The following is a 26,040-nucleotide window of genomic DNA, read 5'->3' on the forward strand; positions in this document are numbered from 1 at the left end:
TTGTATACTTCCGCCGGGATGCCATCAGGGCCTGGTGCCTTCTTGTTTTTCATAGTGAGAACGGCTTCTTCGAGCTCTCTCATTATGAAAAGGGAGCAATCCCGACGCTTTCCGCGCTATTGACATTAACCCGTACATGATGTCTGGGGAACAATGGTACAATGCGGTCCATCTGATCGGTACTTAATATGGAGGGGCTCCGCAGAGCCCTGATATTCCGGGTGACAAGCTTATAACCAAGTCCCCATTGGTCCTCATTCACCTCGTTGACAAGGTTCTGCCAGCCGCGAGCTTTGCCTTCATGGCGCATGTCTCCTCGTTGGTGTGCAAACGTTGTGCCGGGGAAGGAAAGTAGACTTCGAGCTCTGCCAAGGGAACGTTGAAAATGTCTGCGTTATGTGTATTATGAGACGCAGGATGGTAGCTGATGTTGTTAGAGGATGGACTGTTCCATCAGACCCAAGGAAAGTTTAAAAAATGTGCATAAATCCAGTTAGGATCTGCGCTGTTGTAGGAAGGGGAGGTTCAGAAAGCGGAGGCGGAAAGCATAGTTCACACTAGGGAAGTTTTTCTTAAAAAAGAGGGAACGGGTGAATTGTTCATTAATTTTTATGGGCAAGACAATCACTGTTACGGGAAGGTGACCAGATCACGAAGCAGTACTCGAGGGTATTCCTCACAAGGGAATTCAAGAGAGCTAAGGAAGGTTGCCTGGAGAAGCGAAGTATAAAGCCTAACAATTTTGTTGCTCGATTGGTAACTTCCAGGATATATGTCGAAGCGAAGCTTATTGCCGAAAGTGCTTCCGAGGTCTTGAGTGGATTTTTTGGCATGATAAGAGATATCCATTAAGAGGGTAGGAGAAGGAAATGGGTATGGATTTAAGCGAGTAACACATAGAGTGACACTTCTGACGTTTAGTGCTAAACCATTAGCAGAGCACTAACGTGTCTAGGTTAGATTGAAGGGAAACACAGTGCATAGGCGACGATATAGCGGAAAAGAGCTCAAGGTCGTCGATATAGAGCAAACAGGGAGGAGTGGGGGGGCGTTGATAAAAAATAATAAAGAACCCAGAATAGATTCCGCCAGAGGAGGCGGAGAAGCAGTGGTATGTGCAACCATCAAAAGAGACGCGGACGGATAGGTTGGAAAGATAAGAGACAAACCATAAAACACGTGGTATGGGAACGCTTAGAGACGAGAGTTTGGATAGTGTGTTTTTACTAAAGTCAGTGTAAATGAATTTAGACATTTAGCGACAAAGTTGGTAAAATCGAGTAAGTTGGAGGCAGTGGACCTAGGCTTAACAAACCTGTGTTGCTTTTTCGCTATGTGGTGGCCAAAATGGGCGGACAATCAGTTGCTGAAATATCTTTTGAACATTTTGGAAAAGGAGGGGAAGAGGGAAATGGGACGGCAAGTGATCGTACCTTTTGTGAATAGGGATGATGAGAGCCTCTTTCCACAAGGTGGGAAAATGTTAGCTACCTCGTCCTTACCCAACGAATACGCCATGATATTCCAGCCCCATAGACCCTTCATTTGCTTTTCCTGTGTTTATTCTTGTTGAGCGCCACCTTTAAAGCATGTTATTGGGCATAGCGTTTATCCGGTGGCGTTTGAAATTCAATTCTCAGAAAAGTGGGGTCTTAAATTCTCTGGTCAGTGATTATATTTGCCGGCACACCCAGGCGTCGAATCCACTCTCGCCGGAGGGCCCCAGTACAAGATTTTACAGAAATGTCTTTCAGAGGTATCGCCTCGAAGATAGGAAACTTTCTAAATGTCTATTTGCAGTTGGTTCCAAGGCTCTGAAGAACTGCGTCGTCCTTCTGTCTTCCACGATTTCCGGAAAACCGACTTTCGCGGGGATTTTGATTTTTACAACATGTGACAAAACGTCAGCGTCATTATCTTTTCCAGACACATGTTGAATATTAGAAGTGAACACTGAATAATCTGCCTTCAAGGGAATATCGCAATTATTGAATTGTGAGGTACGCGACTAAAAACTGGTGACTATAAGTGCTATAGTTCCGTTGTGCGCGGTTTAACTGCTACCAAAAGAAGTTCAATGGCGGCCAAGTTTGGTTCACCTTTTGATGAAGGGCAGTGACTATGACTATGCATCGATAAATACGGCTAGTGATGAATCTTGCTGAGGGAATGCCAGAAGGTTAGCATCCACCAGCTGTTGTTTGGTGGTTTCAAAGGCTTGGGCGCCTCTAGTGACTACGCAATCAGACGGGAGTCTTTGATCTTCATCCCAGACAAGTAGCTGCCAAGGATCGATTGATAGTGGCCAGCCTTGGGCAGGAAGCGACGGTAGAAGCCAAGTGGTTGGAGACGTGATATCAGATTGCTACTGGCGGGTACCGCAAGACGGCCTGACCTGGGAACAGTTTTTGACAAGATTTTGACTGCGAGATTACGATCTAGATTAAGGACTATGGTGCTATGCACCAACGGCGATTTTCAATATAGAAAATTATGCTTTCTAGGATTAGACGCAGTTTAGGTGACGCTCCTTAAAGGTAACATTGGAACTGTCACGGGTGATTTGAATAACACATGACAACACCTTGCTTGGACATGTGATGAGGAAACACGCTTTTGATGATCATAACGTTAATGGTGGGACGTTTGTGGAAGCCTGGGAGAACCAACAAGTCTGTGAACTCGAAAAGTACAAGGAGCAACTGCGCGAAGCGTGGAAGTTTTACCAACAAGTCAGCAGGGCCTTACACACCTCGATGTTCATCCTGCCGAGACAAAGAGGGAAATCTGATTTCCGACAGGATGGGCATATTGGATGGAATGGGATAAGTTGAGTACTTTGATGAACTACTGAACAACCAGAACATTGGCGAGTTGGAGTTCCCGCCAACTGACAACTGAAGACGACGACGTCTAAAAGAAGCAGTCGGTGCAATTCATCGGCTTAAAAATCATAAGTCGCCAGGAGCCGATGGAATTACATCCGAATCAGTTAAATATGGAGGCGACCAATTAGTGTGTGGTTCATCAACTTGTGCTCAAGCGAATCAATGCCTGACGACTGACAAAGAGGCATTATCTGTTTCATACATAAAAAGGGAGATATCACACAGTGCAGCAATTACAGAGGTATCACGTTGCTAAGTACCATCTATAAGATATTCTCCGCTATCTTGCTAGGCCGGATAGCCCCATACGCCCAGAACATCATTCGCCCATACCAAAAAGGCTTCACTCCAGGCAAATCAGCAACAGATCAGATTTTCTCTGTGCGGCAAGCGATGGAAAAACTGTTGGAATATGGACAACAGTTGCACCATCTGTTCATCGACTTTAAAGCCGCCTAAGATAGCATAGCCATAGCATGACCAATGTGCGATGCCATATAAAAGCAGCAGGATCACTCTCAAGACCATTCAACATCAACAACGGCCTATGACAAGGGGATGCTCCATCATGCGTTCTCTTTAACATGGCCCTCGAGAAAATGATCCGTGATGCTGAGGTAAATGCAAGGGGTACGATCCTCTTTAAGTCCACCCAACTACTGGCCTATGCTGACGATATCGACATCAAGGGAAGAACGACCCGAGACGTACAAACTGCCTTCATCCTTCATGGCAACGTCAGCACCAAAACCTACCAACCAACAACATCAAACCGTACTGGTCATACGGGAACCATAAAGATAGGAGACTAGAACTTTGAGACAGTCCCTTATCATTTGTATTTTGATGTAAGCTATGGGAGCCAACGTATCGCTCGAATACGGGCTCCTACTCTACTTGGCTGGTAAAGTCCCCAAGTATGATTTTGATATCATATCTGGGACAGGCTTCGAGGGTTCGTTCTACTGCCTCGTGGAAGGTATCCTTCTCCGACTCTGCAGTCTCCTCTGTAGAGGTGTGAACGTTAATGAGGCTTATATTTCTAAATTTTCCTTGAAAGCGCAGAGTGAATAACCGTTCGCTTATGTTTTCAAAGCCGATAACAACAGGTTTCATTTTTTGGCTTACTAAGAAACTTACGCCGAGCACATGGTTTACTGGTTGACCACTGTAATATATGGTATAGTGACTCTTCTCCAACAAACCGGTCCCTGTCCAACGCATCTCCTGCAACACTGTTACATCATCCCTATATTGGGACAGGGTATCGATTAGCTGCTTGGCAGCTCCATCTCTGTACAAGGAGCATACCTTCCATGAGAAAATACGCATATCGTTATTCCGTTGTCGTTGCCTACTTCGTCGTTGTGCTATCAGTCCAGTCCGGGGCTCCTGTTGTGGCTTCGTAACAAGCTGTTTTCGTGTAGGGCTGTCAGCCCTACCCAACCCCCAACCTGGAGGACCAGTTGGTAGAATTTGTCCTGGTTTTAGGGGCGGGAGACTCGCCTTTATCCTTCCCGTCTGCAGCTTTTCGTTATGAAAGAGCTCCCAGCGGTCACCACGTGGAGGTGGAGATAGGGTTTGGTAGAGTTGTTGGTGTTGGTTCAACAAGCGTTTCCCAGGTTTTATGTTCCATCGTGTGTACTAATCCACGTCTCGCCCTGGGACCTATACTACCCTTTGACCACCCTCCGCGTCATTGGTGGCATATTAGATTTTGTCATAAGATCAGTTGTGTTTCACCACTGGACGAGCAATCAGATTGCCCACTGTGCAATCACTAGTAGATTAAGGAGTTGCCTTCTGAATGTACCGCTGCGAATGCCGCCAAACCCAAAGTTCAGCATCGACTGCTAGCTGTCGTTCAACCGTTGGGAGAATTATCTTGCTGATCAGATGTCAGGTACCGTAACCCGACTAATCATTGGACTTCCATCAAAAATGTTCTTCTGCCGGGTACAACGCACAAATCCCGAAGAGGCGTCACATAATCGGCTTGTCTACGGAGTCGGGGAAACGGATGGATGGACGTAAAGAACTGAAGGCTTTATTGACCGCTGCAAATGATGGCGTGCGCGACGCACTGGAGCTCCGATAACCGACATCAACTCCTTGCGACTCATGCTGGTTTGTCCGGAGGTCGTGCAGGAATTCAGTGAACCATACCAACTTTCCTCAAACACCTCGTTGGTAATACCTGTTTGCTTTCTCACCGAATCATGGACTTTGGTGAAGTGGCTCTGGACTGAGAAGTGTGTAGAGTAAGTCCGATGGGTCATTGCACTCTCCGTATCTGTATTAATGTGTAGCAAACGTGGTTTCTGCTAATGATGGCACTGGATGTGCTCGACGAATTCCGCCTTTGTTGGCTTGTCTAAAATCTGGGAATGCAGTGCACCAAAATCAAATTGAAATTGTTCTGTACTAATGTTCTTTTTGTGTTCCTATATGGGAGCAGCACATGAAAAGTGACCCCTATCTCTATCGCGCTAGTCTGATACTAATTCAAAGAAGGAACTTGGTTAGCATAGAGTCTAGTTACCCGTGGGCGGTCAGAATGCGGCCATGGATTGGTTACACAGTAAAGAGGGGGCGACAATTTCATTACAGCGGAATCCATTCTTCTAAGATGGCCGACGACCACTTGGTCTATAACAGTGGAGGAGAGGTAGAAGCGTCCCGGGGAGTCATGGTAGAAGTTGAAGCATATTTCAGCAGATAGTGAACCATGGTGCGTTGGTGAGGTTAGCGTGTTATGCCCCATCAAGAGGTGAATGGCAACCTTATATTTATTCTCAACTACGTACGGAAAATTGATTGACGCTGGCTCTAAACGGTCCAACATTTTTCATCTCTAATGGTATTTTCTCAAGGCAAATGGGGAGGTTGTGCTGGTGTTTCCTTGAACAATTTATGGTATTGCAAAATTATTCATGAATTCAATTTGATGTAGGCATTTATTGTTTTCCCCATTATAAATCGCCAAGTCAGATTTCTCTCTGAATTGCTTTCTCTGTTACGACATGGGGCGATGACTTGAAGGAAAATAGCGCTTAAATTTTTAATCCATGTCGTTTGCTCTAATGTGTCACATTATGAACTTTGCAAAGGTTTCACCATATGCTCGTAAAATCTGTTCAGTTCGCTAATATACATTTCATCCCTATAGAAACCATCCCCCATTCCTGCAAATAACCGTTTGCAGATGACGCCAAAAGTCAAGTGACTACAATTGTTTTTACATCGTGGGTCCTTTGTAGAAAGACATTTCATGCTACTAATTGACATTAAAGAAGGAAGGGATAATCGTCAAAGTAGTTGTAATGGATTTTGGATTTTGAAAAGGGTTCAAAAGGTTGGCTGTAGGGTGTGAGTACGGGGCTTGAAGTTATCTTCACGGGGAAGAGTGTTTATGGGAGCGGATTTAGGTTAAGCTGGAATTCGGAACTTATAAATGCATCCATATATATATTTTTCGAAAATCTTTTGCATAATTAAAACATGATGAGCGAATGTTCATATATGATACGAAACTGCTATAATTAATACGGTCAGCGAATGAAGTATTTGCAGGCAAACTGGTTTAAACTGATTAGTCAACCGACCGATGGGTCTTAATCTGAACTTTTCACGGTTTTCCACGTGGAAGGGACATGTTTGACAGAAATGCGGATCCACGATTAGCGTGCATGAGTCAAAACCTTGTAGATTGGCAGGAAGTGACAAGTGACAAGAGGTGTTATTTTTGAAATGACCCTTTTCGTTTAAGTTATACATGTTTTACTTTGAAGGCTCACTAATCTGAGTATAAGTCATTAAGGAATACCAGATGATTATTATTCTATCAAGGGAAGTTGCACCGCGTTCTGAAAGAACTACTTTGCCCGTTTTACTGGCAATCGAGTACCTATTACCTATAGTATGTCAAGCAAGCCTATAACTGTCAGAAATTTTAATATATTCCCTACTTTTAAGTATTTCAACTTGGCATCCGGTATTAAGTATTTTCCCGGGTCCCTCGACCTACTTTGCAAAAGTACCAGACACTGTCCCGGAACGTGTATAAAGGTTTCATCCCACGCTACACAGAACTTACAAGCAGTGTCCTTAGATATCCCTAGTTTCCCCAGGTGATAGTTTAGTCGACAGTGATCAGTGAGTATTGCCACTATAATCCGGATGTTCTTCTTGCTAAGATTTAAGGATTCCTTTGGGCGTTTGGGATCGTATCCCCCCATAAGCACCCTGGATTGCTCCATATCTGGTAAGTTTGCCCAGTATAGTTCCCTCAGTCGTTCCTCTTCATTTTTTATTGTGATAACTACGAACCCGTTTCTGATTCCACAGAAAGAATCTGCTCCGTGCAGAGGTATCCCTGCTCCCTTCCTGGCCAGGTCATCCGCTGCCTCGTTGCCTTCCAACCCATGCAAGGAACCCAGAGTATCTAGACTATTGTGTGAGCTAAGCGTGTTCAGCCCTCAAGGCATTCCCATACTAACTTAGAATTCACCTGGTTGGACGTAAGCCCCCTATAGTTCCTTTCGCGGTTGAAGGAGGCATTTTTATCTATGACGTATATTTTTGACTGAAATATGCTAATGAGCTTACCCATTGGTTCAAAGTACTTTTTCTTGGACCAATGACTCCGACACCCCTCTGCTGTGAGGGATCCGTCAGTATACCAGACAACCAGTTGCTGGTTTAAGCCGTATGTCACAGCCACATTGTCCCAGTTTGCTCTGTTATTCCAACGTGTTCCAAACTTCAAATCGAAATGAAACCTCGTTGTCATGTTGTCCGTTGGTATTAGTAATTCGGGGTACCACCTAGGAAGAATATCAATCTTTCTTCGATTTAGGCAGCTCCGCGCTTCACCGATATTTCCGGCCATTCTGAAGATTGCCTTTTTCGCCTGCGTCTGTATGTAACCTCAGAAGGACCTCCAAGGATACAGTTGGCCATGTCCTTATTGCTTCAACAGCCCTTGGAGTTTGTGTAACTCCCTGAGCTGTTGTGCTGAGTTAATTATTGGCCTTCTATTGCAGTGTACGCTCACAGTAGTAACTTCGAGGTGCAACCCCATTTTTTCCGCTTATGGATCTGCAAGTCATCAAAACCCTTGTAGCATTTCGACAAATATTTCAAACATACATCTTCCAGAGTAATTTTTGGTCTAGGGTAATTCAAAAACATTCGACCTCTGGGTCTCGTTACACCTCCATGCCATATAACCTAATGACTCTCAGGTGATCGAGCATACTCTTGTTGGTGAATGGTATTATGGTGGTTTTGGCTGGATTGATGTGCATCCCAGCCTTCCTTCATCAGGCACTTTAAAATGAATTCTAGGCCTTTCAGGAGTTCCGTTAAAATGCTATCTACTCTGCGTTATTTCGATGGTTTAAAGGTTTACACTCTCTCCAATCATATCTTACTACATGTCATCACATCATCTACATCACTTCAAGCAGTGACGCGGTGGTTTTAAGCTGCAGAGACGTATAGATCTTAAATCAACCAGACTGTTACCGGACAGGACTCTTCAGACTATAGCACTGGTTGCAAGGATGGCCGCTTTTTGCATCTCCATGTAGAGTCCAGTCGTAAGATCCTTTTCGGCACTTTATGTACATTTTGCGGGACTAATCCCGTCGCAGAAAGTACGACTTTTACTACCTCGATTTTTTGCAGTCTTCAAGTCAGCTTCATATCGATTACTAAGGGATCGTAGTTCTAGTATTCCGGTCTAACGGTACGGCTACATCGATTATGAAGCAAGCTCGTTCTTTTTTGAGAAGCAGAACTAAATCGGGTCTACTGTGATTAACACTGTGGTCGGTGACAATAGTGTGATCCCAGGACCATCCTGATTGTGGCCAAAAACGACCAAGAGGGGAGAGCTAACCCTAAAACTTGAAGAGATGGCGAAATTAACATTCAAACTCCATCGAAGCGAACATTCTGGTTGATTTTGTACAAGCGTAACACTTATAGTAATCACGAATGTGATATGGAGTCAAAGGCTGATTTACAATCGATGTAGGCCGATATAGCCTACACAATGACGAAATCTATGAGCGATACCATGACCGTCCGGTTGTGGATAAAATCCGGCTTAATAGGTTACGGTGGGCGGGTCACTTAATCCGTATGGATGAGGATGATCCCACCCGGAAAGTCTATAAGGGCAATATCTATGGTAGAAAAAGAAGACGATGCAAACCCTGCCTAAGATGGAGCGATGGCGTAAGTCAGGACGCCAGACTATCTACTTTTAGGGATATCGAATTGGCGGACCTCGGCGCAAAACCGGGATATCTGGCGTTCCTTGTTAAGACAGGCCTAGACCGGATACCGGTTGTTGCGCCGTTGATGATGATGAATCTTAATATATTCCCTACTTCTAAGTATTTCATCTTGGCACCGAGTATTAAGTATATGCCCAGGTCCCTCGACCTATGACCTCCTGTGTGGAATTGCCAAATCTTTCCAGGAATGCGTTATGGGCATGCACATGCATGCATCAGGAGATGTGCATGCATGGCCATTCCTATACGCAGGCCGGGTAGGTGGGAAGTAATCCCCAACCCGTGGATAAAAATTAGCTATGGGAAGGATATCCAGAAATCAAACCAAATATGGAGGACGAGGAGGTAGTTTTTTTACGGGACAGGGCTTTGAAAACCCAGTACCGACGGTTTTTGTGAGTGGGCAAGTGGCCTCCCGGCCGTCGTATCCATCGACCGCGGTGCCTCAGTAGTTGGAAACTTAGCTACTTTGGCATCTAATGCTACAAGAGATCTTATTGGAGTGGAAATGAGATCTACACCGCATCCTTTTCGGAAAAGCTCAAAACTTGGGAGGTCGCCACTGATTTCAAAATTACCCCTAGGTAGTCGAGATTCGTCGCGGGACTCGACTGACATAATTATCAATGCTGTAAAAGACAATCGTGGAAGGCAGCAAACAACAACAGCGTTTATTTTATTGGGGGAACGCATCAATGAACTCTGTGAGTTCATTAAGGAGAGACGGAATATCCACCAAAATATCAGGGCGTGGCATTAAGTTGCCCTATATTAGAGCAGTGGAGGAGAAAAACGCCCAAGCATCATGTTGCAAAGTCACGCGGGAGACGTATGTGACGTCACCTCAACGTAAGATAGGTGAGAATGCGGGCAAATAGAGTAGGGATGGAATAAGTGAATCCCTTGGTATTCAACAAGCGGCCAAGAAGAAAAAGGTCTCTTCGTCGAAGAAAGTTTCGGGTAGTTCTTCGATAACAGCCCCAACTTTGAAGAAAAGGGGAAGAGCCTACAACCCGTAAACCCGAAGAATGGACAAATGTGGGCGGCGAAAAGTGGCGGAAGGAGAAAAAAAAAAATTCGTCCGGAAATAATTATTATTTCCAAGAAAGGAGACATGTCCTGCGCCGATATCCTTCGGAAAGTTAAAGCCGATCCGGAATTAATAGGCAGAAGTGTAAATCGTATCAGGCGTTCGCTAAAGGGGGATCTGATGTTGGAGCTAAACAAATCTAGCGAGAAGACAGTGGATAGTTTTCGAGGTCAGGTGGACAAGGTGCTAGACGAGGAAGCAGACGTGAAAGCTCGGAAGCAACAAATAGTGATCGAGTCTAAAGACCTTGACGAGGTCACATCACCAGAGGATATCTGAGCTGCGCTAAGGGAACAATTCAACCTTAGCGACCTAGAAGAAAGTTTCATCAAAAGGATGAAGAAGGCATATGGAGGTACACAGATTGCTATTATTAGCTTACCGGTGGAATCAGGGATTAAACTGATTACTGCGGGCAAGGTAAGAATAAGTTGGGTCGTGTGCCGGCTTAGGGAGCAAGTATCCCTTAAGAGGTGCTTCAGATGCCTCGATTTCGATCACTTTACAGCAGTATGTACTAGTGAGCATGATAGATCACCTTATCAAAAACCGCACGGGAGATCCACGGTGCATGTTGTGCAAAGGGAAAACGGGAGTAGATGACCGGCACGTTGCAGGTGGTGGCAGGTGCTCGACATATAGGAGGGAGCCGAATCGTAGGGTCAAATAAAGTTGATACAAATCAACCTCAACCATTGCGAGGCAGCGCAAAACTTCCTCTCATAAACCATTCGAGGGTCGAATGTGGACGTGGCGGGGATATGTGAACCGTATCGAAATTACTTTAGTGCTACGTGGGTGAAAGACTCATCGGGAAACGCGGCGATATGGGCATGTGGACGGCAAGCCATCCAAGAAACAATGGCATTTCCAGGAGCCGGCTTTGTAAGGGCAAAAGTAAACGGCGTCAGACATTTCTGGCGACTTCAGAAGGACGTTACGACTCGAAGAGAACGGCGCTGGAAAAAGTGAGCCAGTTATGTCAACGGGTAATTGAGGCCTGCGACTCTACAATGCCACGTCGGAAGTTTCACCACAGTAGGAAACCAAACTACTGGTGGAACCAGAAAATCGTGCTATTGAGAACATCGTGTCTGCGAACGACGAAGCTTTGCCAAAGGATCAGAGGGGAACCAGAACATTGGCAGTCGGAGAAGGAATACCGCGATCTTCCAAGTAGCCTTAAGAAGGCTATACAGGAAAGTAAGAGGAGTTGCTACAATCAGTTGTTCCTTGATGCAAATGCGAACCCGTGGGGCGCCGCTTACAAAGTTATAATGAACAAGATTCGCGGACAAAAATCACTCCAAATGACGTGCCCGCGACGCTTGTTCAAAATAATCGCAATTCTTTTCCCACAACAGGAAGAAAGTGGACCTCAACCTGCACCGTTTTCTCAATCCCAGGTATTACCGAGGAGGAACTACTGGAGACCTGTGGATGAATTGGGGATAATAGGGCTCCAGGATTGGATCGGATTTCGAATAAAGCCCTGAAATTGGCTGCTAAAATCAGGTTCGCATGGTTACGTACGTTTGAATCGTGCATAGTGGATGGAGTGTTTCCTGCGCAGACAGAAGTTGGTTCTGCTACCGAAACCCCAAAAACCACCTGGCACACCCTCTGCATATAACCCTATCTGTCTTTTAGACACTATAGCGAAGATGTAGGAGAGGGTGATATACAACAGGCTGCTTCCGTTCGTCGAGCTAGCGGGTGTTCAATCGGAGTGGCGGTATGGGTTTCGTAGAGCGCGGTTCACAGTCGGGAGGCATCGGCCGCTGGTAAGTGCTGCTTGGTGGTGACGCTGAATATCATGAATGCCTTTAACTCGGCTAACTGGGGTTGGATTAAGAACACCCTGGCTAAACTGGGTGTCCCTGGTTACTTAGCTCGAGTAATCAAGAATTATCTCGCGGAGAGACTTCTTTGGTACGAGACGGACGACAGGCCGAAGGAATATTTTGTAACAGAAGGTGTTCCCTAAGGTTCTGTACTGGGACCCCTGCTGTGGAATATAATGTTCAACGGGAGTGCTTGGCCTTCGCGTGCCAAGGGAGGCAACATTGATTGGTTTTGCGACGACCTGGCAATGGTAGTAGTTGCGAAACACCATCAGGGCGTGGAATTGCAGCGCATTGCAAGCGATATCATTCACGCCATCAGAACATGGCTTCAAATGGTGAAATCGGACCTGGTGGAAGATAAGACTAAGGCGGTCCTTATTACCAATCACAGGAAAAATAACACTGTCAAAATCTGGGTTGACAATCACGAGGTCGTTTCAAAATCAATCATTAGATACCTGGAGGTAATGATCGATACCAAGTTGAGCTTCAAGGGGCACCTGGACTATACGCGCGAAAAGGCAGCAAAAGTTAGCTCATCTCTAGCAAGGATAATGCCTAATATTAGAGGGCCAAAGTCTAGTCGCCGGCTACTTACATATCGCAAGGGTGGTCAAATCTATCCTGCTATACGCGGCTCCTGTATGGGCGTGCGCACTGAATAGCACAGTGAACCAGAGAAGGGTAATTTCGGCATACCGGCCAATCGCGCTGTGGTTGTGCAGAGCATATAGAACGGTACCTGGTGAGGCAGTGTGTGCCATCGCGGGCATGATTCCCTTGGATCTTCTAGCGAATGAGGCATACTGTCTCTATCGGAGAAGTAGGGTGAATCTGGCCAAAGTGACTACGAATTTCCGAAAGGCCACTAGGAAGGAGCTTTACGGTAGGTGGTAGCAACGATGGGATAATTCCGAAAAAGGCCACTGGGCCCATACACTAATTCCGTGTATTGAGAAATGGGTCGAGCGCAAGCATGGAGAGTTGAACTACCACCTTACGCAGTTCCTTACGGGACACGGTGGATATAGGAAGTATAATACTTACATTGCTTCGGATTGGATGAGTCTCCAGAATGTTTCGAATGCGCCGCTACATCCGAGGACCTGGAGCATATTATATACGATTGTCTGAGATTCGCGAATGAAAGAAGGAGGTTAAAGGACGCCGTCAATGCAGTAATCGGACTCCATAATTTCGTGGAAGAGATGCTGAGGTTCGTAGCAAATTAGAGTGCGATAATCGGAACAGTAACTGCGATACAGGAAAAGCTGAAGGAACCGGAACGAGCCCGGAAAGCGGGAAGGACGCGTGACTTAGTTGTGCTGGAGTAAACCGGAGCTCTCCTCGCGAAGTAATACCTCACGGTGGTCCCGCGGGAATATGAGAAGTGCCCGAACCCCGGCGCAAAATCGTAGTGTCTGGATAAGGCATATTGGACTTTAGCATTACAGAAGACCATATTTGAGTTCGATACAAGATCGTGTGAATGAGAATCAGGATTATCTGGTCCAAAGTTTAATGCTTAATTAGCGAACATTTCAAAGATGTCTTTGTCTTAATAGGGCAATGATCGGCAAGATGGGACATTGCGACGGTGACGTGACTGAGGCATTAGCTTCGCGATTTTGGTCTTGTGACAATTACAAGTCTAAAGGGGGATGGATATATTAAGTATAATTCTTTTTGTTAAGACTTAACTTAATTCAGGTACGAAAGGTTTTGTGTATTTTTTAGTAAGTAGCACATAATATATGCATATATTATGTGAGAATATCCACTTTCGGGTGATATTGACGTTCATAGTCTTGAATTTGCAAGGAAGCGACAACTTTTACGTATTATAACTTTGTTAGTAATAGTGCGATTTCCACCAAACTTGGTGAGATCATGCTCTATGTTATATCCTATATTACTTCATGGTGCTAACATGAACTTAAGGGGGCTTTTGCAGCCAATTACTAAAAATTATAGTAATATACTATTATTAACTTTATTTGTGCAGATATCAGTATGGAAGGTATTTCGGAGCCCTGGTGCCCTATGGTGTCTACCATATAGTGGCAGCCTCCTGATTTTTTTCAGATTTTTCGGTTTGGTAGTTTCTGAGAATGGCCCCCTTAAAGGAATGATCAATTTCAACCCCCCCGCACTCCCCACCTTTCCAACAAATGTCAAAACTGAGACTGAGGCTTCGAAAAGTACTAACCGAGACCTTTAATTTGATACCCCACATTACTATATTTGATGAAAAATAAGTGTACAGTCCCCTTTTGCATGTATGAGGACCCCTCTTAAATTCGACGTAAAAGGATGTAACTCACTGTATGCGTGAGCGTTCATTGTTCCCACCTTTCTACCAAATTTGGTGTCAATCGCTATAACTGTTTCCGAGAAAAATGCGTGTGGCAGACAGACAGACAGTAAACCGATTTTAATAAAGTTTTGTGTTTACACAAAGAGAGTCGCAGGACAAGAGCGATCTTTTTTCAGAGACCCGTTTCTACAAACCAACGGAACTTTCACCACTGGCCTTCCCTCTCGTGGCGAGCTTGAATAAGCGAGCTTGAGCGCCGTCGGCGTCATCTATCCGCTCGCATTAACAACATCCGAAATAAATTTCGAATGTTGTTAACCCTGTTGCGCGACATCACTCCGCCCCCAGATGAAACTTAGGGATATCAGCGACTGAACTCGGAACTGCGTTCCCCATCATTCTGCGAAGGGAACGCGACGTTGTTTTGGGGCGCACACGGGCTTCAGCCTAGATAAGGAGACTCCCTTTTTGTGTCCGCCGATTTCGAGCTGGAAGAAATGCTCTCCCCGCTCGAGAACACGGTACGGGCCTTCATATGGAGGCTGCAGCGGCTTCCGGACGGCATTCGTCCTGACCAGGACGGGCGTGCACTTGTCCAGTTCCCCGGGCGCGCAGGCAGGTGCGGACGAGTGTCGGGTGGGAGGTGTGGCTTTGATGCGTCGAAGATTGTCCCTCAGTAGACGCAGCAATCCCCACTCTGTGAGACCCGATCTCTTGTCGAAGACCGGATCACTTGGGTGCCTTGGGTTCTCCCCGTATACCGTAACGTCGTTCAGAGGTATTGCCTCAGGCCACCGCGTTAATTTGTCGATGATTGTAAGGCAATACTTGTAACCGTACGAGTCTCGCAAAGGTCCTACTATGTCGAGGTGTATGGTGTGGAATCGCTTGGTAGTGCGGGGGAACTTCTGGCATGCGATGCACTCTCTGGCCCAGTAGTTGACATCCTTATTCATGGAGGGCCAGAAGTATTTTTCGGTGACTGATTTATTGTCCTGCTGCCTGGATGCGCTAAGTCGTGAACCGCGTGGGACACTTCTTTGTGAAAGGTGGCCGGAATGTATGGCCGGGGTCCCACACGCAGAGAGTGAGGTTCGAGCCGAAGATGGGCAACTCCCGAAATTTTTATTTGGGGGTGGATTTGGCGATAGCCGAGAAGTCAAGTGAGGTGGGGATGTTTACCTCGGAGACACGTGACAAAGCGTCAGCAACTATGTTGTTCTTGCCGGACACGTGCTGTATGTCGGACGTGAACTGGCTAAGTTGTCGAAGCTGACGAGGGGACGCTTTGTCGCGATTTTGTTTCAAAGCAGTTCTCGATCGTAAGTTCTATAATTCCGTTGAGTGGGGTTGACGTGTGAATGCCGTACCATGCATCCTTTTTAACCTGGTCCTGATTTGTGATGCAGACGTAAATGTCAGGGGCACTATTGGGAATTTTCGGCCCCTACAGGAGGATGGATGATTTGAACGAAATTTATGAGCGATACCATGGTTCAGTAATCCATATGGATGAAGATGATCCAGTCCGGAAAGTCTAAAAGGGCAATATTTATGGTAGAAAAGAATTGGTGAACCGCGGCGCAAAACCGGGATGTCTGGATAAGGCATATTGGATATAATTTTCATAGACTTTAACGTTAAGGAGGACCATATTTGAGTTCGATACAAGATCGAGTGCATGAGAATCAGGAATATCTGATCTAAACTTTCATGGTTAATTAGCGAAAATTTCAAAGATGTATTTGTCGTAATAGGGCAATGACCGGGAAGATTTGACATTGACGGTGAAGTGACTGAAGCATCAGCTTCGCGATTTTGGTCTTGTGTTCCAGGATCGAATTCCCTTTTAGACAATCACAAGTCTAAAGGGGGATGGATATGTGGTACGATGAGCCTACTAAGGACCTGAAGGCTGAAGTTACGGTTTCCGCTTTAAGGGGGTCATCCCGTGTGTCGGGTTGGAGAAATCGATTTTTTTTTGCATGAATTGTATCTATATATAGTGGAGAATATGTGGGCAAAGGGATTTTCCGATATTCCGAGTCGTTCAGAAATTACAGTGTTAAACAGGTAAGGAGTTTGCAGCTGCGGCTAGAGTACTCGATGAGAAAGAGCATCGAATCTTTTTTTACCTGAGCCTTATAAATTCGAACACAGGTATAAATATAAAAAGATGGAAAACCAATCAATTGTCTAAACTTATTTGCTGTTTGGAATAAAAAGGATAATCCAGTCTAGAGTGAGCACTGAAAGGCTTTCAGGCTATACTCAGTTATATTTTGTTGTAAGTATTGTGCTGTTTGTGTGTTCAGTGATTTTTTTAAATGGATCGTACGAAGGGAGATCGCTTTAACGTTCAACGTCATGCTCACACTAGAAAACGAGTATTTCATGGGAATCGATACTTATCAGAGAAGAAAAAGGACTTCGCATCAACATCAGCAAAGAAACTTTTAGCAAGCATGAACATGGATGTTCCAATTGCGACAAGTTTTGTATATTGCATATTGGATTTTGCTGGAGTTTTCTCCGGTATTTCTCCAAATTTCTGCAAATAATAAAATATACCTAGTAGTAAAAAAGGAATGCTTAGGACATGTCGAGAAAAGAATGGGAACGCGACTTAGAAATGCAAAGAAAAATCACACAGGCATTGGTGGAAAAGGGGTTGGAAAACTTACTGATAAGGTTATCTACGACCTCACTACATTTTTTGGGCTAGCTATTCGTCGACACGCAAATTCGATAGAAGGAATGAAGCAAGAAATTTGGGCAACTTTCTTCCATAAATTTTCTACAGATGAAAATCCTCAGCATCAAAATTGTCCAGTAGGCGAGGACAGTTGGTGCAAATGGCGCAAAGCTAAAGGAGAACTGGATAGTTTCCACCACGAGAAGGCACCTTTGACTGAAGAAGTTCAAACAGTCATCAAACCAATCTATGAAGATTTGTCACGAGATGATCTGTTGAACAGATGTTTAGGAGCAGAGACCCAGAATAACAATGAGTCGTTAAATGCATTGATTTGGACTTTCGCTCCTAAACACCCTCATTCTGGGGCCAAGGATTAAATAGCCACTTTTCTGGCTGTAATTATTTTCAATGAAGGATTCAATGGCATTCTCAAAATCCTAGAGACAATGGGATGTCAAGTTGGCCACATATGTCAGGTTTATGCCGACCGTCTAAATGAAGCGCGAATTTGGCGGTCCTAACGACGATCGACCAACCTCTCTAAAAGAGCCAGAATTGAAACCAGAGAACAACAATCGGCCTTACAAGACTTTTTTTTGAAGAAACGGAGGGTGCTCTCTATGGACCAGGTATAGCAAATTAATGGTGAGTTAAAATTTTACTGTTGATAATCACATTTAAATTTTCAAATGCGTTTTGCTCGAAACTGCATCTTGAAAATCGGCTGCCACCATAGCTCAAAATCTATCCAACCAAATTCTTTGAAATTTTCACGAAAAATATGAATTAAATTTCTACGGTCCGCAAACTAGGATAATTGCAATCGGACGGGTCGTTTTTAAGGTTTTGTGTGAAACAAAACCTTATTAGAATCGAGACGCTGTCTTTTTTTTTTTTTTTTTTTCGGCACCAGATTTTCTGGTACCAGCACCTCTCCTAGAGTCTCCTCTAGTCAGTCAGACAGTCGGGTGAGGTCTCCTCCATCCTCCATGTCCCGTGAGAAACTGGGTGAGATTATAATTAATCTCACCGTGTCGTCTCTCCAACCACTCCTTGATGGCAGGAATGAGCCTGTGAGTCCACCGACCCTTTCCCGAGCGTTCCCACCGCTCTTGCCATCTATTTATGGATCTCTCCCTCTCAGCCTTCTTCGTCTGCAATAAGGGAGAGATTGGCTTCGCATGGTATATATTCGCCATCTCATCTGCCAAGATGTCAATGGGCATCATTCCAGAGATGACGAATGCTGCATCATCTGAGACAGTCCTGAAGGCAGAGCATACCCTCAGAGCTGTCCTCCTGTAGACTGCATTCAGTTTGCTAGTGTTAACTGACATCCGCAACGCCTTGCTCCAAACTGGGGTCGCATAGAGCATGAAGTCACCACCCTGGCTATAAGCAACCTAGAGGTATGCCGTGGCCCTCCCACGTTCGGCACCATCCTGGCCAGGGCCATACTGGCAGTGGATGATTTATCACAAACATACTGTACGTGTTGCTTATAGCTGAGCTTCCTGTCTATCACCACCCCCAAGTATTTGATGGCCGGCTTGGAAGTGATGATATGATTCCCGACTCTAACACAGGCGTAATTTCTCTTCCGGCGCTTCGTGATGAGGACCGCTTCCGTTTTTTCCTCCACAAGCGTCAGACTAGAGCTCTCCAACCAGCATTTGACAGCACTGATTGCCTCGCTTGAGTATAACTCAGCATCTTCGAGATGCTTTGCGACAACAACCAGTGCAATGTCGTCAGCGTAACCCACCACTGTGGCTTCCTCCGGAAGGGGAAGATTAAGTACATCGTTGTACATGATGTTCCACAGTAGTGGGCCCAATACGGAGCCCTGCGGGACACCCGCGGAAACAACGTACTCCTGCGGTCCGTCATCAGTGTCGTACCAGAGCCTCCTTTCAGTTAAATAACTATCGACAATTGCGGCGAGGTAGGCGGGAATACCAACCCTCGCTAGAGATGTCCGGATTAGATTCCAATTAGCCGAATTGAATGCATTTTTCACGTCCAGGGTTATACCACGCAATATTTGCTGGTACTACCCTTTCCGTGGATTGCATCTTCGGCCAAGCCAGTAACCAATTTGATGGCATCAATGGTTGATCTGGCTTTACGGAACCCATACTGCCGATCTGAAAGGCCGCCTTGGCTCTCAACTACTGGGAGTAATCTATTATAGATTACCCGCTCTAGCATTTTCCCCACCGTGTCCAAAAGACATATGGGTCGGTATGAGGATGGTTCACCTGGTGGTTTACCAGGCTTAGGCAGAAGCACCAACTTCTGCCGCTTCCATACCGCTAGAAATATTCCCTCGGAAATGCACGCTTCGAACAACTCAGCAAACATGTCCGGCCTGGATTTCACGGCAAGCTTAAGGGCCTTATTCGGTACTCCGTCCAGACCCGGTGCTTTATTGTCTCCTATTCTGCCGCAGATCTCCAGGAGCTCGTCTCTGGTAACTGGCGGGATTGCCGTCACATTCAGAGGTGGTTGGAATGTGTCGGTGTTCTCCTCTTGCTGGGGGAATAACCCCTGAATGATTTTCAACAAGAGGGCGGGGCACGTGATCTGCGGAGACGAACGGCCTCTAAATCGTCCCATCACGATTCCATAAGCTCTCCCCCACGGATTTACGTCCGCTTCTGAGCAGAGCTCCCTAAAGCATTTCCTCTTGCTTCGCTGGATGGCGAGTTTGAGAGTTTTGCGGGCTGCCTTGTAGGCGCACTCTTTCTGCCCTTGATCGACTCTACCTACCGCCCTCTGAGCCGCTCTTCTCGCTCGGTGGCAGGCTGATCGAAGGCCGGTCAGTTCATCATTCCACCAGTAGTTTGGTTTTCTACGGGGGAATGCGCACCTCCTAGGCATGGATGCGTCACATGCTTTGGCGATCCATTGAGCCAGATGGACAGCTCTTTCCGTAGAGGCGCCTGCTATATCAGGTTGATCCAACCACACCTCTAAGTAAACCTAAGTAAATCCTGAGCGACCCTGGAATGATTCAGGTTTATTTGAATAAACCTCATTTTCTCATTGCAGTGAGCGCCTTCCTAAATTCTGGACATTTACCACTCCCGGCAATATGCCGGTTATCCTGTCTCTCTTTTATTTCGCACAATAGGCACTTGGGGTCCCTATTGCACTCTCTGACAATATGGCCTTTCTCCCCACACCTTCTGCATCGATCGGATCGATCAATGCTGCTGGTGCATGCCTTCGCGAAGTGTCCAAACATGAGGCATTTAAAGCACCTCTTCAGTGAAATTTGTTCCCTTAAATGGCAGACAACCCATCCAATCCGAACCCTTCCGGCAGCCAATAACATCTGTGCTGCCTCCGCTGGTACTCGTATTGTGGCTGTTTGAGTACCACCATAGGCTTTTCGTAAGCCCACAATAGACTCCTCGGTGAGTTCTTTCAACTTGAATTGCTCCTTCAGAGCAATACAAATTTCTTCTTTCGATGTTACTTCATCGAGATCCTTACATTGAAGGTAGATCTCATGTTTTTGGGCACGCATTGCGGCATTCTCCCCAAGTGAGTTTTTCACTTGAGTGCGAAAGTCATCAGTTTTGCCCACGCTGGATCTTTTCAGCTCGAACATGAGATCCCCTTTCTGGGTTCTTCAGATTCTGTTTACATTTCCGCTCAGATCTTTTAGGTCGGGATCCGCTTTGACCTTTTTGAGTATCTCCGCGTAGGACAGATTGCCCTTACTGGAGATAACAGTTACATCTGGACGAGTTCGCACTTTTGCCTTTCGTTCCGCTTTTGGTAACTTTAGTCCATCCATCGTTTTCGCTGGTCTTAGGCTTCGCAACGCTGGTCGAGTTTCCTAGATTCGCTGTACGGTTTCCTCCTTCTGACCTGTTGGTGTTGGTTTTCCGGATGTCCTGTCCGCCTTTTTTTCTCTTAGGCGCCTGCTGATTACTTAAAGGATCTCCCTCTTTTTCACGTACCCGCTTATTTCGCTGGGATTCGATGGTAGTACGGTTAGGCGTCACTTGGGTCGCTTGTGATACTGTTGGAACAGCGGGGTTCGGCGTGTTCTTATTATTCTTTTCCTCCATCTGTGATCTATTATAGAGAACTCTCATAGCCCTCACCATATTCTTTATGGCTTGGTGCACGTTGTGCTTGTCCTTGATAAACTCGGACAGCTCAACTATTTTTGCCACAAGCTGGGTGAAGGGTAATTCCTCCGGATCGGGACTCTGCTCCCTATAAGTCCCGACAGGGTTACTCCTTTTACATGGTCCTTCACTTTTGGCCTGTACTTTATCCTTCATCGTCTTTGGCATTGGTGGAGATCTCAAAGTTGATGAGCTTCTTTTGAATGGATCTCTTCCTTGTTCCTGGAGCACCTCCTGCTGTCGAGCATCTTGAACATGTGCGGTGGGTGTTGTCACGGTTTTTGTTGTCCAAAAAGCTGCTTTTAGTTCATCTTTGTTTGGTGTTGTTATTGGTGTTCGCGGTAAAGTCGTACTTCGCTTGAATACTTCCTTCTCCAGATCCAAATCACTTGTAGCATTATATGCCAAGGTGGCCAAGTTGTCCACCACCGAGGCACTGCGGTCGAGGGATATCGACGACCGGGAGCCCGCTTGCTCACTCCAAAAAGCCGCCGGTACTGGGGTTCCGAGCCCCTGCACCGTAAGTTTCCTCCTTCTCTCGTCTTCCATGGTGGTTTTATATTCTGGGTATCCTTCCCATAGCCATTTTGGTCCGCGCACCAGAGATGAGCAAACACTAGCCCATGCACAATCAAAAAAGAAAAGTGCCTGAACACATACTTACACATCAATAGGTATGCCCCTATCCGCCAGCTGGGGTCGCGCCTGATGGGAGATCTGGCCACTCCTCACAGGATCGAGACGGTGTCTGTCTGTCCGTCTGTCTGTCTGTCACACCCGATTTATTCAGAAACGGCTGCACCGATTGTCACGAAAATTGATGGGAGTATGTAATCTGGTGTTCCCTTTGCATGCAGTAAGTGGCGCCATCTTGTGTTAAGTTTAAGGAGGGGCTCTCGATACATGTAAATGGAGGGTGCAAATTTTTTTTTTACAGAATGTAGCCATGTGGGGTATCAAATGAAAGGTCTCAATTAGTACTTTTCGAAACTGGTTCAATATTTGATGTTGGGTGAAACACAGGGGAGCGAGGGCTCCAAATATGACCCCCAAAAAGTATAACAGATCTCGTTGTTTTTTTTAAGGTTTTGTGTAAAACAAAACCTTATTAAAATCGATTCAATGTCTGTCTGTCTGTCTGTCTGTCAGTCTGTCTGTCACACGCATTTTTCTCCAAAACGGCTAAACCGATCCAAACGAAATTTGGTGGACAGATGGGAGCTATGAAATCCCACGCATACAGCGAGTGGCATAAATTTAGGTGGAGTTTAAACTGATATTAGTTTTGGCATAGATTGCAAAGTGCGTGAGTAAGGAGTCAAAATGTACGCATTTGAAGTGAGACAGGACTCATTTTCGGAAACTACCCAACCCAAAAATCCGAAGAAAATCAGGGTGGTGCGCCTAGATAAAATCTAGGCCTCAAAATATGTCCCATTCGGATATCTGCTCAAATAAACTTACTAATAGTATATTACTACTTTTTAGAAATTTACTGAAAAACCCCCCCTAGACTCATCCTAGGACTTCCAGATTCGGTACCAAAATAGAGGACAATATTTCGTATATACGTGCTAAATTTCGTGGAAATTTGGCAATTAACGCCAAAATTATAGCAGTTCAAACTTTGCAATTTCGCGCGAATTTACCGCTTCCAAAGCCATGCAAATCACATGCTGACGTCATAATTACCCGGAATAATTGACATTCGCGTGAAATATTAAAGTCGCATTTATGAAGAATCTATTTATCTGCAGCCCTTTTTAAGGTTTTGTGGAAAACACTTATGCGAAATCTAATCTTCGAGAGATGTCCCATTACGGTATCTGCTCAAATAAATTTAAATAGTATATTATCAACTTTTAGAAATTGACTAAAAAACTCCCCTTAAGCTCATCCTAGGTGTACCAAATCTTGCACCGGCATAGAGGACAGTCTCGTGCATACACATGCCAAGTTCCATGAAAATCTAACTATTAGTGGGAAAGTTATAGAAGTTCAAACTTATCAATTTCATGCTAATTAACAGCATCCTAAGCCATACAAATAAGATGCTGACGTCATAATTAACGAGAATAATTGAAATTCGAGTGAAATATTAAAATTCCATTCAAGAAGAATCTAATTCTCCTTAGCCCTTTTTTATATTTGATGTTGGTTAAATTGTTTTCATTCGCTAATAATATTAAACTGAGAGCGTGAAGCGTATGAGGGTGACCATTATCAACACAGGGCTTTCCATCAAATGATTTTTTTAAATCGCTTTCTAGAAAATAGAGGGCAATGGAATTTTTAGCTATATTACACGGAGCTGTCGTGCACTCGTCGCTCCTCACATCTTTTTCTTTTTCTTCAGCCTTCAGTTCACGAGCGGGGTCGGCTCGTGATGATCGGTTTCGTCATTTTATTTTATCAAATGCCTCATCAGGATGTAATCGCGAGACCTTTAAATCCCCATCCAGCGTATCAAGCCACCATTGTTTTGGCGGATTTTGGTTACTTGCCATTGCTTTCGATGTTCTGACCAATACTGGTTGTTGAATTCTCGTTAGCGTGAATTACGTGACCACACCATCGAAAACGCCTCTCTTGCAGTTCGATCGCGGATATTCTCATTTCAAACGTAATCAAAACGTGTCACGCCACCAGTGCAATGCAACATCTTCGTCCCCATTACCGCAAGACGCCGTTCATTGTCCTTTATAGTCGGCCAACACTCAGAACTATAGAGAGTGGCAGACGGACGACATTGCAGTAAATTTTAGATTTGGGACGTGCGCTGACACGTTGATCACAAAGAACAACAGTTGGGGAATGCCACTTCATCCAGGTTGCATTAATGCGTGAAACAATTTCATTACGCAGTTCTCCATTGGCTGATAGCGTTGACGCGAGATATTTAAATCGCTGAGTTCTGGCAATGGCAGTAACCTGTCCTTCGAGATACTTAAATCGCTGAGTTCTGGCAATGGCAGTAACCTGCCCAGAACTGAACGATTTCAATATCTCGGGTCAATGCTATAAGCCAATGGAGAACTACGTTATGCTCCTCACATAGGGAAACACAAAACCTTTTATACCTGAAGCGTCAAGCTTCCGGTTTCCCGACTTGTTTTATTCATAAAAAAAGCCGTAAAAAAACACCAAAATCCAAAAAATTAAGTTTAAAAGCCCACCAAAAATTTACCTTTTAATATTTTGTAATTATCCTAGTTTGCGGACCGTAGAATATTGTCCACATTAAAATGGCGTTTAGTTTTTTTCCCTCAGATTAACACAGTGTCCTCCAGCGTGGCAGCAGAAAAACACCTTTTTTTGGAGATGGGTGCATAAATTAACACGAATTCCGAAAACTAGCTACGATATCAAGCTGAAAAATTTATCACATATACTAGAGATATCAATAAACATATGGTGAAAAAATCACGTTTCTATCTTTATCCAGTCCTCCAAAATAATTTTTCAAAAAAAGGCAAAAAACGGCCTTCACACGGGATGACCCCCTTAAAAAAACAATGGGACATACAACTAGTATGTCGTTTAGGTCGCTATCTTCAGTTCAATTTTTCGATCAAATTCAGTTAAGTTCTTTGGTTTCACTAAGCTTCCTTCTTTTTCTGCACTGTCCCAATCGACACACCGCAGAGGCAGGGCTAGACAATGCGCTGACAGCTAAAGGACCATTGTGACAGGTTAATTAATTGAACTACAGCAAATGGTCCGTACTACTTTAGCTTGATTTTTTTCTATCAAATTCTAATTTTTAATTACTTTTTTCGCATTACCAAAAACTATGCTGTTAAGCCACGTAAATCCTAGCTAAGCTAGGATCATTCCTGATGCTATCAAATCGGCACTCTATGACTCTCAGCACTTCCCAAATTTCAAAAATGCATTGATTAAGAAACAAAACTTTTGCGTAGTCGAGTAACTGAAAACCATCAGCACCTTTGTTCGATGACTCCTAACTTTGACGATGATGCTTAACGAACCATACCCCATTTAATTAAATTTGTCTGCCAACTGCTACGAAGCACGTCATGGGAGTATGACTAAGCTTCAGTCTTTTCCACGAAGTAAACAAACCTCGTCTACCTTCTCTTACCATTACAGTGGATGTTGAAGGAGTGTGTGACGGAAATTGGAAAAATCCTGTCTGCAACTTTCTTCCATAAGAACAGAAAGGATTCTAGAGTTTGTCTAGAAATATCCTAAAATTGAAGATGCCGCTTTGTATAGTAGTATCTCTTGCAGGGAGAAAAAATTGGCCAACTCATGTCGTCCTAGGTAATCTAACCTTTGTTTCCACTATTCTAGGGTAAAGTTCTAAATGTATCTGATAAGATTCTTCGGAGATACAAGTATTTTTCACTAAACATATTCAACTTTCAGTTTCACTGCTTTAAAAAAACTTTCATGGCAGACTATAACGTCCTTCGGTAGTTGTAACACTAAAGGTACCTCTCAGCATCTCGTTGACGCTGTTTGAACAAAAATATCCTTTCCTTCATTATAGATGCAATCAATTTTGTATGCAATGGCTGTTGGGAGATGCAGGCCCGCGCCAGGACTATCCTTCCTTCCACTTATCTACTCCAAAAACTCTGACCTTAATACGGAAAATGCTTTGAAGCAATGAAATTTTGATGAAGCTAAATTCATTGCTTTTTCTTGTTTTTCCATTGGACATTTTCAGTTTTACGTTATTTGTTCGTAGCGCGCTAGGCTGGTCTTGACAAGGACG

The 26,040-nt window shown here is 44.7% G+C and overlaps 2 protein-coding genes across 2 annotated transcripts in view; one reads left to right on the forward strand and one right to left on the reverse strand.

The window, feature by feature from the left end:
• The window catches only part of LOC119660253 (coiled-coil domain-containing protein 174), a 121,941-nt gene that overhangs the window by 83,747 nt on the left and 12,154 nt on the right, over positions 1–26,040 (forward strand). The window lies entirely within an intron of this gene.
• LOC119660254 overlaps positions 1–26,040 on the reverse strand; it is a 72,587-nt gene that overhangs the window by 46,212 nt on the left and 335 nt on the right. The gene's annotated exons all lie outside the window — the stretch shown is intronic.

Source organism: Hermetia illucens, chromosome 6 (assembly GCF_905115235.1).
Source record: "Hermetia illucens chromosome 6, iHerIll2.2.curated.20191125, whole genome shotgun sequence".
Taxonomy (NCBI): Eukaryota; Metazoa; Arthropoda; class Insecta; order Diptera; family Stratiomyidae; genus Hermetia; species Hermetia illucens.